This window comes from Chrysemys picta, chromosome 11, assembly GCF_011386835.1.
Source record: "Chrysemys picta bellii isolate R12L10 chromosome 11, ASM1138683v2, whole genome shotgun sequence".
NCBI classification, from domain to species: domain Eukaryota; kingdom Metazoa; phylum Chordata; order Testudines; family Emydidae; genus Chrysemys; species Chrysemys picta.
The window spans coordinates 19,502,491-19,515,748 of record NC_088801.1 but is presented as its reverse complement, the minus strand read 5'-3'; the positions used below and the strand labels follow the sequence as shown (position 1 = coordinate 19,515,748).

The 13,258-nt window shown below is 40.6% G+C and overlaps 1 protein-coding gene across 2 annotated transcripts in view; it reads right to left on the bottom strand.

The window, feature by feature from the left end:
* Positions 1-13,258, bottom strand: part of THSD7B (thrombospondin type 1 domain containing 7B) — a 626,924-nt gene that overhangs the window by 231,858 nt on the left and 381,808 nt on the right. The window lies entirely within an intron of this gene.

Genomic DNA, 13,258 nt, shown 5'->3' with positions numbered 1-13,258 from the left:
AAAGTGGGATGAGTTTGGGACCATTTTCAACAAATATGTTCTATGATGCATATACAAGCAGGCCTGATCTACACTAGGAAATTAGGTTGGTATAACTATGTTGCTCAGGGATGTGAAAAATCCACACCCCTGACCAACGCAGTTAAACCAACCTAACCCCTGGTGTTGACAGCACTAGCCTGACAAGAGAATTTTCCCATCGACCTAGCTATCACGTCTGGTGATGTACATACATCAATCAATGGGAGAACACCTGCCATCGGCGTAAGTAGCGTCTTCACTGAAACATTACAGCAGCACTGCTGCAGAGTTTTAAATGTAGACAAGTCTTAAAATGTGTATACGTGTTTAGAACAGTATGGAAAAAACTGTTGAACAAGGATTTCAGGCTTGAAAGGAAAGCACTAAAAGCATTTGACATATATACACTTTGAAAAAACAAAACAAAAATTTGATATTTGATCTACAAGCTTAGGCCAGCTTCCGGGGAATTGAGAACACTGCTAATAACTAAGCCTTTTAGATTTATAAAAATCTAGGAGATGGCAATCATGAGGGAATGAAATTAATAACCTTCAGATGGAACAATATAAATCAGTTATTACCAGGGCCCCATATTTACCAGAATTCTGCAGCTATAGGTTTTGTATCCAGCAATGCAAATTGAACATGCCCCTTTCTTGCTTGCACAAACCAGGGAGATGATGTTTTGATACCTCTGTTGGAGTGTAGGCAGAATGAGTGGAGTGCCAGTTCCTAGAGTACTTCTCACTTAGACCTTAAGCAGGGCCGGCTCAAGGGCTTTTGCCTCCCCAAGCAGCGCAAAAGAAAAAGAAAAAGCCGTGATCGCGATCAGCTCTACCGTCGCCGCTTCAGTCTTCGGCGGCAATTCGGCGGCGGGTCCTTTGCTCCGAGAGGGACCAAGGGACCTGCCGCCGAATTGCCCCGAAGACCCAGACGTGCCGCCCCTCTCCGTTGGCCACCCCAAGCACCTGCTTGCTGGGCTGGTGCCTTGAGCCGGCCCTGCCTTAAGAGACATAGGCTATGTCTACACTAGAAAACTTACAGCAGCACAGCTGTACTGATGCAGCTGCACCACTGTAAGGTCTCCTGTGTAGCCGCTCTAAGCTGATGGAAGAGAGCTCTCCCGTTGGCATAATTAAACCACCCTCAATGAGTGGCAGGAGAGAGTCTCCCACAGACATAGCTCTGTCCACACCAGCTCTTCTATTGGTGTAACTTATGTCAGTCGGGGAGGTGTTTTTTTCATAACCCTGAATGACATACGTTTTACCAATAAAATTGCTAGTATAGACATAGCCTAAGCAAATAGAGCTGCTAGATCTCACATAAGAGAAGAGAGAGACTGCACCAGGGACTCCAAGGGAACATGAACAAATGTGGGACCTCTGGTAGCAATGCCAAGATTGTAATGCCTGTGGCAGGAGGTGGGCAGAGCAATGTAAAGAAAAAACTGGAGGAATGAGAGTGAGAGGACATGGGTGAGAGAGCAGAGGTTGAAGCCAGAGATGATAGGCAGAGGAAGTCTATGGAGCGGTTTGAAAACCAAGAAGAAGAGGGCTCACAGCACTGAACTGTTAAGGCTAAGGGTGAAATCATGACCTCATTAAAGTCAACAATAGTTCTGCCATATTCTTCAGTGGGGCTAGGATTTCACCCAAAACATAGAACACACAGGCCATGACAGCATGTGATTAAAAACCCCAAACAAAGGACACAATGAAAACATAGTGGAGGAGGAAACACGGCATTATGTTCAGTTAATTTCTTTCTTTAACAAAGATTTTCATAACCTCACCATCAAGCAACAGCATTTCTGATGTCAAAAATTACAATTAAGAACAAAATGAAATAATAGCAAGTCTCTAAGACAGAAGTGAATTTGGGGTAATAATGAGAGATTTCCCTAGGAATAAGAATTGAGGGGTAGATTGTCTGGTCCATTTAAGCTCAGTGCAAATCAAGAGGATGGATCAAAGGTAGTTCTAAGCCACCTTTATACCCCTCTCGCCAAATCCTGGGGCTTTACAGGGTCACTGATGCCCAGTTGCCCTTGGCCTGATAGCTGGGGATAGCAGGAGCATGGTGACACTCTAGCCACACCTCCTTTCTTTCCAGAATGCCTCCTACATGAGAGAAAGTGCGGGGATGGAGTACAGCTGCTACATCAGTTCTATCACAATGAGAGATGACACAAAGAGGATCCCCAGGTCGCCAGTTAAGCTGGATTTCCAGCTACTCCACACTACTGGTCTGATGCAAAGCAGCTGGATCATAAAAGTCTACATTAAGACTACCACAAATCCCCTTTTCAATATGCATCTATTTACCAATTGTTGTTAGTCTATTGTTTTTTTCCCCAAAGCAAGGTAAAACAAATGAATAGCTTCATTTAAAAAATAATGGAGCAGAATTTCCTAATCATTTTATTTGTAACTTTGTTACGCAAACCATATAGGAATCTTGAACATTCCATATAACATTGAAATATACCTTTTTGCAGACATAATTTGTTGTTGATGGAATTTTCTCTCACAAACTATAATTGTAAATGGATTCAAAAGAAATGTGGTTAGCTTTGTTGAATCATTCCCCTGTAAAAATTTTCCTGACCCTCCTGTTTAATGATATGAATGGATACGGGTGTGTACACAAAATATGTAGGCAAGCAGGAAGACAAGATTTGGTAACTTTGTTGAATCACTCTCATATCTGAATTCTTTAAAGCTAAACTCCAGCTCTTTACGAATAACAATCTCACTCTGACTGTTACATCTTTCACCTTTAGGATAATTGCAAACTTTTCCATTTAGGTTTCTTTACCTCATATGAATCTAGGAAAAACACAAAGGAGTACCTATGCCTAATTAGAAGTAGGGAAAAATTAAAATTTAGACTGCCAGCTGCAAAAGAAAGCTGGCTTTTCCGCACTTCACACAGTATGGGAGTTGTGTCTCTCACAAGGCAGCTGAGGATGCAATTATAACTAAAGGGGTAGAAATCTCTATTGCTTTTGCAAGACAACACATGTACCAGTGAGTAAATAAGACAGGCAGGGCTACTAGTGAGCCTGCTTAAAGCTGTCAATAGCACCACAGTAGTATCTGCATTCATATCCCTCAATAAGAATAGGCTCCTTGCCCTTGAGGTAGAAATAAAACTTTCCAAGCGTATTATGAGAAGTAATAGAGAATCTAGCAGTTAGACTATAAGAGATGTAAAAAATATTTTATTTTGTCTTTCAGACTTGACATTCCTGATCACTCTATTATTATTCTAGCCTGCTGAAAAATCAAATCAAATCCAAAAACCTCTCTGAAAGAAAGCCTCTGGTCCTGTTGAATATAGGACTATTTCTACATTGCACTAGGCAAGTTCCTTTCTCCCCACCGACAGACTATGTTTAATCATTCCTCAGAAGAGTCCATTATCACCCTTGGTCTGGATGCTAACATCATGCCGATACCCCAGGGAGAAAAAACCAAAACCTTAAACCACGCTTCAATTCTATACTTGTCTCCCTAAGTCATTATGATACCCACGTCCTTGCTAACATTTTGACAGCTTGCCTCTGCAGCAGTGAGTAACACGCATGTGTACCTCCAGGTGAGGCTGGATTTTAAGAAGTCATTGGTGCTATAATGCTAGGGGATTACATAATTTAGGTGAGGTGAGCAGTAAACATCTATCCTCTCTTATTTATATTCATAGGAAGAAAGCATTCAAATAGTCAGCGACAGGTTTATGAGCTGGAATGGACTAGCTGGGTTTCAGCACCGGCTCCCCCTTTTCTCCTCTCACAGGGCAGGGAGTTGTCTACATTACATAGTGGACTTGAGGCTTTTGGGTGGTGCTCCGAGGGCTACTGATGCTGGGCAGAGATGCTGGGCCTCAGATCAAAAAGTGTTGGTTTTTGTTTCTGTGTTTGAACCCCCGTTGCCTTTAAAAGCACCTGTGCTGTTCTGCCTTGTACGGTCTGTCTAAAATGTTTCCAGACCAACTAAAACTATTTGAACAAGACTTAAACCTCTTGATGCAGAATGTGGTGGTAAGTGGGTCATGTTTTTTTCTTGATTTTCCAAGGGGTAGATTGTGGCACAAGAATTCAGGTGTCTTACATAAGGTCATAGACAGCCTGATCCTAAGCCCCAGTGGCATATTAGCCACTAGGCCACCGTGCCCAGGGGCCCTGGCCAATTGCGGGGGTCCCGGAAAAATGGGCGCCCCCACACCCTGACCCACTCCTCCCATCTGGCACTCCTGCCAGGGAGTGGGGTTGGGGCGCTGGGGCTTCTCCCACCCCAACCATGCTCCCCAACAGGAGCACTGGGGGAGGGGAGGCTGCAGACAGAAGGGGTGGGGAGGGGCCCCAACTTGGTCTGGCCCAGGGCCCCACAAAACATTAATTCACCTCTGCTTAGCCCATTGAAATCCATTGAAGTCTTTCTATTGACTTCAGATCAGGCCTGTTGAGAGTATGTGCAACTTCACTCAGATCATGGCATCACTCTCATCAGGGATGAGTTATGGCAGGATTCTGCTCCCAGCTTGGAGGAGGGCGCTTGTACTCATTAATTTTGAATTCATGAGGGAGACAGCTATGATGTGCCACACGTATTGGATGAGAGAGAGAGCCAGGAACACAACCACCTCTCCAATTCTTCACTCTGACTACTACTTCTGACTGCAGCCAAATGACAGTGACAGCAGCAGCACTTTGAGTGCAAGTTCATGGCTCCTCCGCTTCAGCAGAAAGAGGCAGATTTCAATGGTTTGATAGATGACTTTGCCACAAAATGCATAAAGATATTTTAAAACATTTCCTTAACTGATTAGCTTTATAGTCATATTCACTGTGTGCACTTTTTGGACTGCTAGCAAAATAGATTCTGAGAAAGATAGCATATAAAGAAAAAATATATAATGGGCATTTTTTATTTTCCATGAAAAACTACAATAGGGTACATCTGAAAAGATGACTCCGAGTTTCATGATTTCCCTTGGATGCAGTAATTTCCCAGAGTTTGGTGACTGGACCCATGTTTATCGTATGCCAACCGCTGTGATGTTTGTGTAAAGTTAAATTATTGCTCATTAGTAAATAGAGCCACAAATATATATATTGTTTTAAAAAGCTGATGTTTATGCATCAGAATCAGATAGGGAAAAAGGGATGTGGACACTTTTGTGGGGGTAAGCCTTTGGTTAACTGGGACCCTCTAGTTGGCCTGGATTGGATCCAGGTCCCATCTAATCTAACCTACTGCTCTTATCACTCCCTTCATTTGCTCTCTTGAGATCCCAAGTACTTGATCAATTTAACAAAAGGTCTTACATTTATTTGGCCTGGCAGACAGCCCAGAATTAGTCCTAAGAAATGATGTTTAAACTCTTGAGGAAGATTTTCTCTGCAATTTACAGATATATAGTGGTAGCATTTGGTCTGGGCAATATTTTTTTCTTCTTCCCAATTATGAAGGCCTACAATGGATTTAAATGGTGCTCAGGCCTCATGAAGACCTGCTGCAAAAGGGTGAAGTGCATCCTTATTCCATTTGTGGTATAGATGTAGTTGGCAATCAGAAAACATCTGGTAATAAAACTGTATGTTCAAAAGACAATGGCTGGCATATCAAGTGCGGGGGGAAATCATCTATTCTAATAATTGGAAACAAGCTATTTGTTGACAAAGCAATGTGAATGTAAGAGCTTACACCTATAAGCTACACTTTTAATGGCTACATTAGATCCACAACCCCAAAAATAAATTTTAGATGCTACTTTTCTGAATTCTTTCATGTTGGGAAATATCGGAGATCCTGAAAAGGAGGATTATAATGTTTTGCATACTATTACAGAAGGACAGCACCTAAATACTAGGTGATTAGAGCTATATGAACATGGTCTAATCTATCAAGATACTATATCCTGTCTTTCTAAAGACAACCATAACAGGCAATCAGTCCCAGTTTCTTAAAGTCAGGGTCCAATAATCTGAAACAAAAATTTAAGGATCGCCTAACTTCAAAACCACAAATGGTAAATGTGCATTACAAAAGCATCTGGCCACTGTTTCCAGAGCTGAATGTCATTACAGAATTGAACACTCCTGAAATCTAGGGAAATCCAATTCTGGATATAAATTTTGCAGCTTGGGCCCATTTCTATTAATTGTAGGTGAAATTATTCCCAGCATGGAGTTTCAGCACAGGAACAATACATTGATTTGGAAAGATTTGATCTTTATTGTTAACTGTGAGTGATTTTACTGCATACACACAAACAGGTGAAAAATATTTTCAAGAATAATAATAAAAATACACAGCTAGGCAAAGTAAGAAAATGCTGCTTGACACTTAACATTTGATTTAAGGGTATTTACTTTGCAAATTTTGATATGTGATTTGACTGTTTGTGTTTTAATGGTTACAAAATTTTAACTTTTTGAATCTCAATGTCTACCTGTCACTAAATAATTATTATATGACCCCTCCCCCATTGTCTGACCCTGCTACAATTTCCTGCAACTGTGACATTTTTAAATCAATAAAAATTGAAAAAGGCTCATAATTTTGCACAACTGTGAAAATTTAAACCAATAAACAATTTTTTAAAATGTCTAAAAATAAACATTGATCTTATCAGTTGAAATTATATTTTTAAAAAAACCCGAATTCTGCCATGCCTAACTATTCATGACTTATGTATAACTCAAAATTAGAGCTAAGTGGAAATCTCAATCTACTTCGTACAAGAAATCGATATTTTGATTTTTTCCCCCATCTGAAATATCAACATTTTACACAGAATGAAAAGTTCCCAAAAATTTCAGTTCTGAAATGTCTAAATATTTTGTTTTGACATTTTTGGTTAAAACAAAATATTTTGACATTCCCAAATCAAAACATTTGTTGCAGTTTGTTGAACTGAATCAAAAAGTTTAATTTTGAGCCAGTTCAACATTTAACTGCATCTGTCTATGGTGCCACAGTACCTCCTAGGAGTTGTAGTTCTGGTACATCCCGGTTCTGTTCATTCCCTCTGAAGCATCTGGCACTGGCCACTGTCAGAATGCAGGATACTGGGCTAGACAGACCATTTTTATGTCCTCATTTTTCCTATGGGTTGGCTCCCTGGCCAGATCACATCTCCCATGATGCACATGTCCAAATGTAGTCTGGTCAAGGAGCTAGACCCACAGGGGAGAGCAAGGGCACGAAGCACCCAAAGCAGAGCTCCCATAAGGCACTGCTGCAACAAGGAGATGCTACTTAATGTTGAATCAACCTGAAATGAAATATTTCATTTTTATTTCCTTGATGGAAAATCTATTTCTATGGCAAAATTAAAATATTTCTGTGGAAATTCAGATTCTGCTGAAACTGCATTTTCCATCAAAAAGTCATTTTAATAGAAAATTACCGATCATCTTGTCTTAAAATAAGGTTCAGTTGGACATAAATGATGTAAGCGCTATAACTGCCAAATATGCCTTGGAAATATATTGATAACAGCTACAGTTCTCTTTCTGCCCTTTTAATTATCTGTAGCAACTAAGAATATCATCAATTACCCCAATGCATATTCTAAAACTTTAGCTTCCTCTCAGAGCCAAAGACAATGAGAATCAAATGTACATACCATCACTACAGATGTGACATCTCGCCTGGGGACATCAATTAAACTAAAGTTGAAGTACATAATTTTGATTGATAAGAAGTCTTCCACCTATTGTTAGTCCATCAAACCAAAGACTCACATAATTTACATGCAGATAAAACTTCCATCTCTCCATCTAGCTAAAGAGAACTCCTACTGGGCGACAGACAAGAAAAACTGCCCCTTTCCCTGTGCCAAGTGCTCTTTTGTCTCCTATATATTAACAAAGAGCCAGAAATGACTATGAAAAATTTAAGTTTAAACCAGCTAGGAATAGCTTGCTGGTGACCCATAAAGCTAAAAGTGCCAGAGTTCAAACTCCCTAATGCCCCAAGATGCCCAATATAGATTTTTCATCCCAAATTAGAAATTGTATATTTGTCTGCCTTATGAACCAGAAATACAAATCTCTATATATGAATAATCTGCTTTGTTCCTCCAGTGTAATGTCTTGTATCCCAGGACAAGCCCTGAAAGATGTGAAGAGAAGGTACTAGATATCTAATCTCTCTAGTAAGAGGAGAGAATGTGCAGACTAGGAACTATCACAGATGTCTGGTTTCTCTCTAAAGAATTGTTACACTCCTGAAATGATTTAAATTGTATGGCACCAAAAGTAAAAGGAATATTGAAAGATATACACCTAACAGGTTATAACTTTGAAACGTTAAAAGAAATTGCTTAAAAGAGAGGCAATTCCAATTGATATCTGGGCTAATACTGAAAAACAATTTTGGAAATGAATCAAACATAAAAAGCTTCCGATAAGAAACGGATTGAAGAAATTTGTTGTATACCTGCACCATCTACTAGATATCAACAGAAGTAGCAGAGAAACTTAGGGCTTGTCTACATTTACTGGGGGATCAACGCGCGGCGATCAATACATTGGCAGTCGATTTAGCGGGTCTTGTGAAGACCCGCTAAATCACAGAATCATAGAACTGGAAGGGACCTCGAGAGATCATCTAGTCCAGTCCCCTGCACTCAAGGCAGGACTAAGTATTATCTAGACCATCCCTGACAGGTGTTTGTCCAACCTGCTTTTAAAAATCCCCAATGATGGAGATTCCACAACCTCGCTAGGCAATTTATTCCAGTGCTTAATCACTCTAACAGTTAGAAAGTTTTCCCTAATGTCCAACCTAAACTGCCCTTGCTGCAATTTAAGCCCATTGCTTGTCCTACCCTCAGAGGTTAAGAACAACAATTTTTCTCCCTTCTCCTTGTAACAACCTTTAATGTACTGTTAGCATGTCCCCTCTTAGTCTTCTCTTCTCCAGACTAAGCAAACCCAATTTTTTCAATCTTCCCTCGTAGGTCATATTTTCTAGATCTTTAATCATTTTTGTTGATCTTCTCTGGACTTTCTCCAGTTTGTCCACAACTTTCCTGAAATGTGGCACCCAGAATTGGACACAATACTCCAGTTGAGGCCTAATTAGCATGGAGTAGAGCAGAAAAATTACTTCTCGTGTCTTGCTTACAATACTCCTGCTAATACATCCCAGAATGATGTTTGCTTTTTTTGCAACAGTGTTACACTGTTGACTCATATTTAGCATGTGATCCACTATGACTCCCAGATCCCTTTCCGCAGTACTCCTTCCTAGGCAGTCATTTCCCATATTGTATGTGTGCAACTGACTGTTCCTTCCTAAGTGGAGTACTTTGTATTTGTCCTTATTAAATATCGTCCTATTTACTTCAGACCATTTCTCCAGTTTGTCCATATCATTTTGAATTTTAATCCTATCATCCCAAAGCACTTGCAACCCTCCCAGTATATCCGCAAACGTTATAAGTGTGCTCTCTATGCCATTATCTAAATCACCGATGAAGATATTGAACAGAATCGATCCCTGCGGGACCCCACTCATTATGCCCTTCCAGCATGACTGTGAACCGCTGATAACTACTCTCTGGGAATGATTTTCCAACCAGTTTTGCACCCACCATATAAGTAGTTCCATCTAGGTTGCTTTCCCCGGTTTGTTTATGAGAAGGTCATGCGAGACAGTATCAAAAGCCTTACTAAAGTCAAGATATACCACATCTTCCGCTTCCCTGCTATCCACAAGGCTTGTTACCCTGTCAAAGAAAGCTATCATGTTGATTTGACACAATTTGTTCTTGATAAATCCATGCTGACTGTTATTTATCATCTCATTATCTTCTAGGTGTTTGCAAATTGATTGCTTAATTATTTGCTCCATTATCTTTCTGGGTACAGAAGTTAAGCTGACTGGTCTGTAATTCTCCAGGTTGTACTTATTTCCCTTTTTATAGATGGGCATTATATTTGCCCTTTTCCAGTCATCTGGAATGTCTCCCATCTTCCATGACTTTTCAAAGACAATTGCTGATGGCTCAGATATCTCCTCAGTCAGCTCGCTCCTTGAGTATTCTAGGATGCATTTCATCAGGCCCTGGTGATTTGAAGATATCTAACTTGTCTAAGTAATTTTAAATCGACCGCAGATCGCTCTCCCGTCAACTCCTGTACTCCACCTAAACAAGAAGCACAAGGGGAGTCAACAGGAGAGTGTCTCCCATCGAAACAGCGTAGTGTTGCCCCGCGGTAAGTAGATCTAAGTACTGCGAATTCAGCTACGTTATTCACATAGCTGAAGTTGCATAACTTAGATCGATCTCCCCCCATAGTGTAGACAAAGCCTAAGAAAACTGAAAGCTGAGAGTAATTTGGAATGTGTCCAAAAGAAAATAAAGAGGATTGCCATCCTTCAGCAAAACAGGATATAGATGCCTAAGGTCACCGTGTGGATCTTGGAGTTGACTGAACATACAAATAAGCTGCAGAATGTAGAAGTGCTATTGGACGCGCAGATAACATTGATGAACAGCTCTCCCCCTCCTCCCAGGTTAACAGGACTAAGCAGCAGCAGTGAGATATCGTGTCAAAGATTATATTTCTCTTTCTATTCTTTAATACAAACAAATGACAGTTATCTTATTGAGTCTACACTCTTTTTAATGAGTCATCAAGTAACTACAGTTTGGATTTTAACCAATTCTATAAGCATGCTCTCCTTTGTAAGCCCAAGAAAATTGGCCTAAGAGATCTAAACAGTAATTTTAAGCAATTGCTTTTGATATTTAAAATTTGTACCTTTCATACCAAACCATTCAAATAGCAAGGACCAAGTTCCTAGAAGTACCTTTAAGACAAATACATCCTTACTCCTTGGAGAAGTACTGGAAGTGTGCTAAATGTATTAGAAGCACTAAAGAATTGATAACTGGTGGTGATAATGACATGTAATAAGGATTCTTGGTGATTTGTATTGTTCCTTGGTTAGTTGCTGGGCTCCAAGACTGATCTATGTTAATTGCTTACATGAATGCACCTGTATTTTGTGTTCAGTACATATCTAGAATGTTCACTAGATCTCCATTTGATTGAAGAACCGTTGTACGACTAGGTCAGGGATTGGCAACCTTTGACACACAGCCCATCAGGGAAATCCGCTGGCCAGGGGTGGCTCCAGGCACCAGTGCAGCAAGCACATGCCTGGGGCGGCAAGCTGCGGAGGGCGGCAGGCAGGCGGCTTTCGGCAGCATGCTCGCAGGAGGTCCACCGGTCCCGCGGCTTCGGCGGCAGGGACGCCGATGGCGCGGCACCGGCGGACCTCCTGCGAGCATGCTGCCGAATCTGCGTGACCAGCGGACCGCGCACAGGTGCGCTGCCGAAAGCCGCCTGCCTGCCGTGCTTGGGATTGCAAAGTACATAGAGCCATCCCTGCCACTGGTGGGCCGGGACGGTTTGTTTTTCTGCAGTGTCTGCAGGTTCGGCCAATCACAGCTCCCTCTGGCCGTGGTTCGCCGTTCCAGGCCAACTGGGGCTGCGGGAAGCAGCAGCCAGCACATCCCTCTGCCCACGCTGCTTCCCACAGCCCCCATTGGCCTGGAACAGCAAACCGCAGCCAGTGGGAGCTGCGATTGGCTGAACCTGCAGACGCTGCAGGTAAAAATCATTCCGGCCCACCGGCGGATTTCTCTGATTGGCTGTGTGCCAAAGGTTGACAATCCCTGGACTAGGTGGTTCTGGGTGAATTAAAAAATGTTTTGAATGATTAAGAGCACCAAGTATCCTGATTTGAGACATACTGTCCAAGGTAAAAGTTACACTAAGAATCTAGCATTAAAAATAATAAGCTAACACTCCCTGGTAGAAATAAAAGGTTTTTTCCTAATTAAGTTCCATTCCAGTGTGGGCTATAACACTTATCAAATTGGCACATCTAATGTGTTAGATTTCAGCTTCAACATTTAACTGGCACCCTGGCAAAGTCATAACATTGAACCCCACTCCTGCTTATAGTGCTGCCCGGCTGTGTGCTGGCCCTTTGCACTGGAGGTAATTTCACCCTTTACAGTTTTTCAGCTGTACCTGGAAAAAAGGAAAATGACTTGCAAAAAATGTTGCATGTTTTAATGACAATTACCAGTTCTCTGTCAATAGTTATCCTTGTATCACTTCAAATTTTCCACTGAAAATAATGACAGTCTTCTAAAATACTCTGCATATCATAAAATTTTATGTCCCGTTTAAATCTCAGAAAAGAGTGCCAATAAACTTTGATTAAATGCTTGCCTATTACAGAGGAAAATCTCAGCAGACAGTAGTAAATTCTGAAAAATTCATAGTGACTTTATGCCAGTTCACTAACTGCAATTGCCTATCTCCTTCAGGGAAAAGCAGTTTGCTGGCAAAATCTTGGCCTAGCCATTTATCAGTTAATGGAAATATTAAACTTAAAAGCAATAACAATAAAAGTGTAGCAATAAAAGATTGGATGTAGGCAATTTTGGATATATTCAGCTCGGAATAACAATGCATGAATTTTTTCATGTGGCAACACCAAATTTAGACGAACACACCAGCTGGTTTCTGAGCTAAATTTTATTGCATACACTACCTCTCAAACTGGAAGGCCAATATCACACTTCACAGAAATTCTTACCAATTGGTTGACTTTTTCTAATGCCAGTCAACAGATAAGAACCTCTGTGAAAAGTGTTGTCAGTTTGTCACGGAAGGCAGCAGCATGTGGAATAAGTCTAATTGCAATGGTCCATCACTATTATCAGGGACCAGTAATAGAAAGAAAGAAAGAAAGAATGAAAAAAAGAAGAAGAAGATTAGGGGCAAAAAACCTACCTGTAAAAATGAAAGTGGAAAATAAAAACATATTGCACAAGAGAGAAGAGAGAAAGGAGGAAATCTACACTAATATGTTTTAAAAGATTCACAGAAAAAAAGCAATTAAGCAGGTCACATAATCACAGATTTAAGAACAAAAGAAAAAATTCTTAGTTAAAAATATGGTTATGGAAGAAAAGAGTGTGAAGAAAAATTCCACATAAAAAAGAAGAGGAAAAAGAAGAGAAAGGGAGAATGTGATGGGCTAAAAGAACAGAATGTAGAAATAGATCCTCAGGTGAAAGAAAAAAATTATACTGGAACTGTAGTGTGTGTATTATAGGAAGAAGAAAACTAATAATGGAAAAAAGAAACGTAAAGGATCAGGAGAATAAGCAAATAAGAACTAAAAAC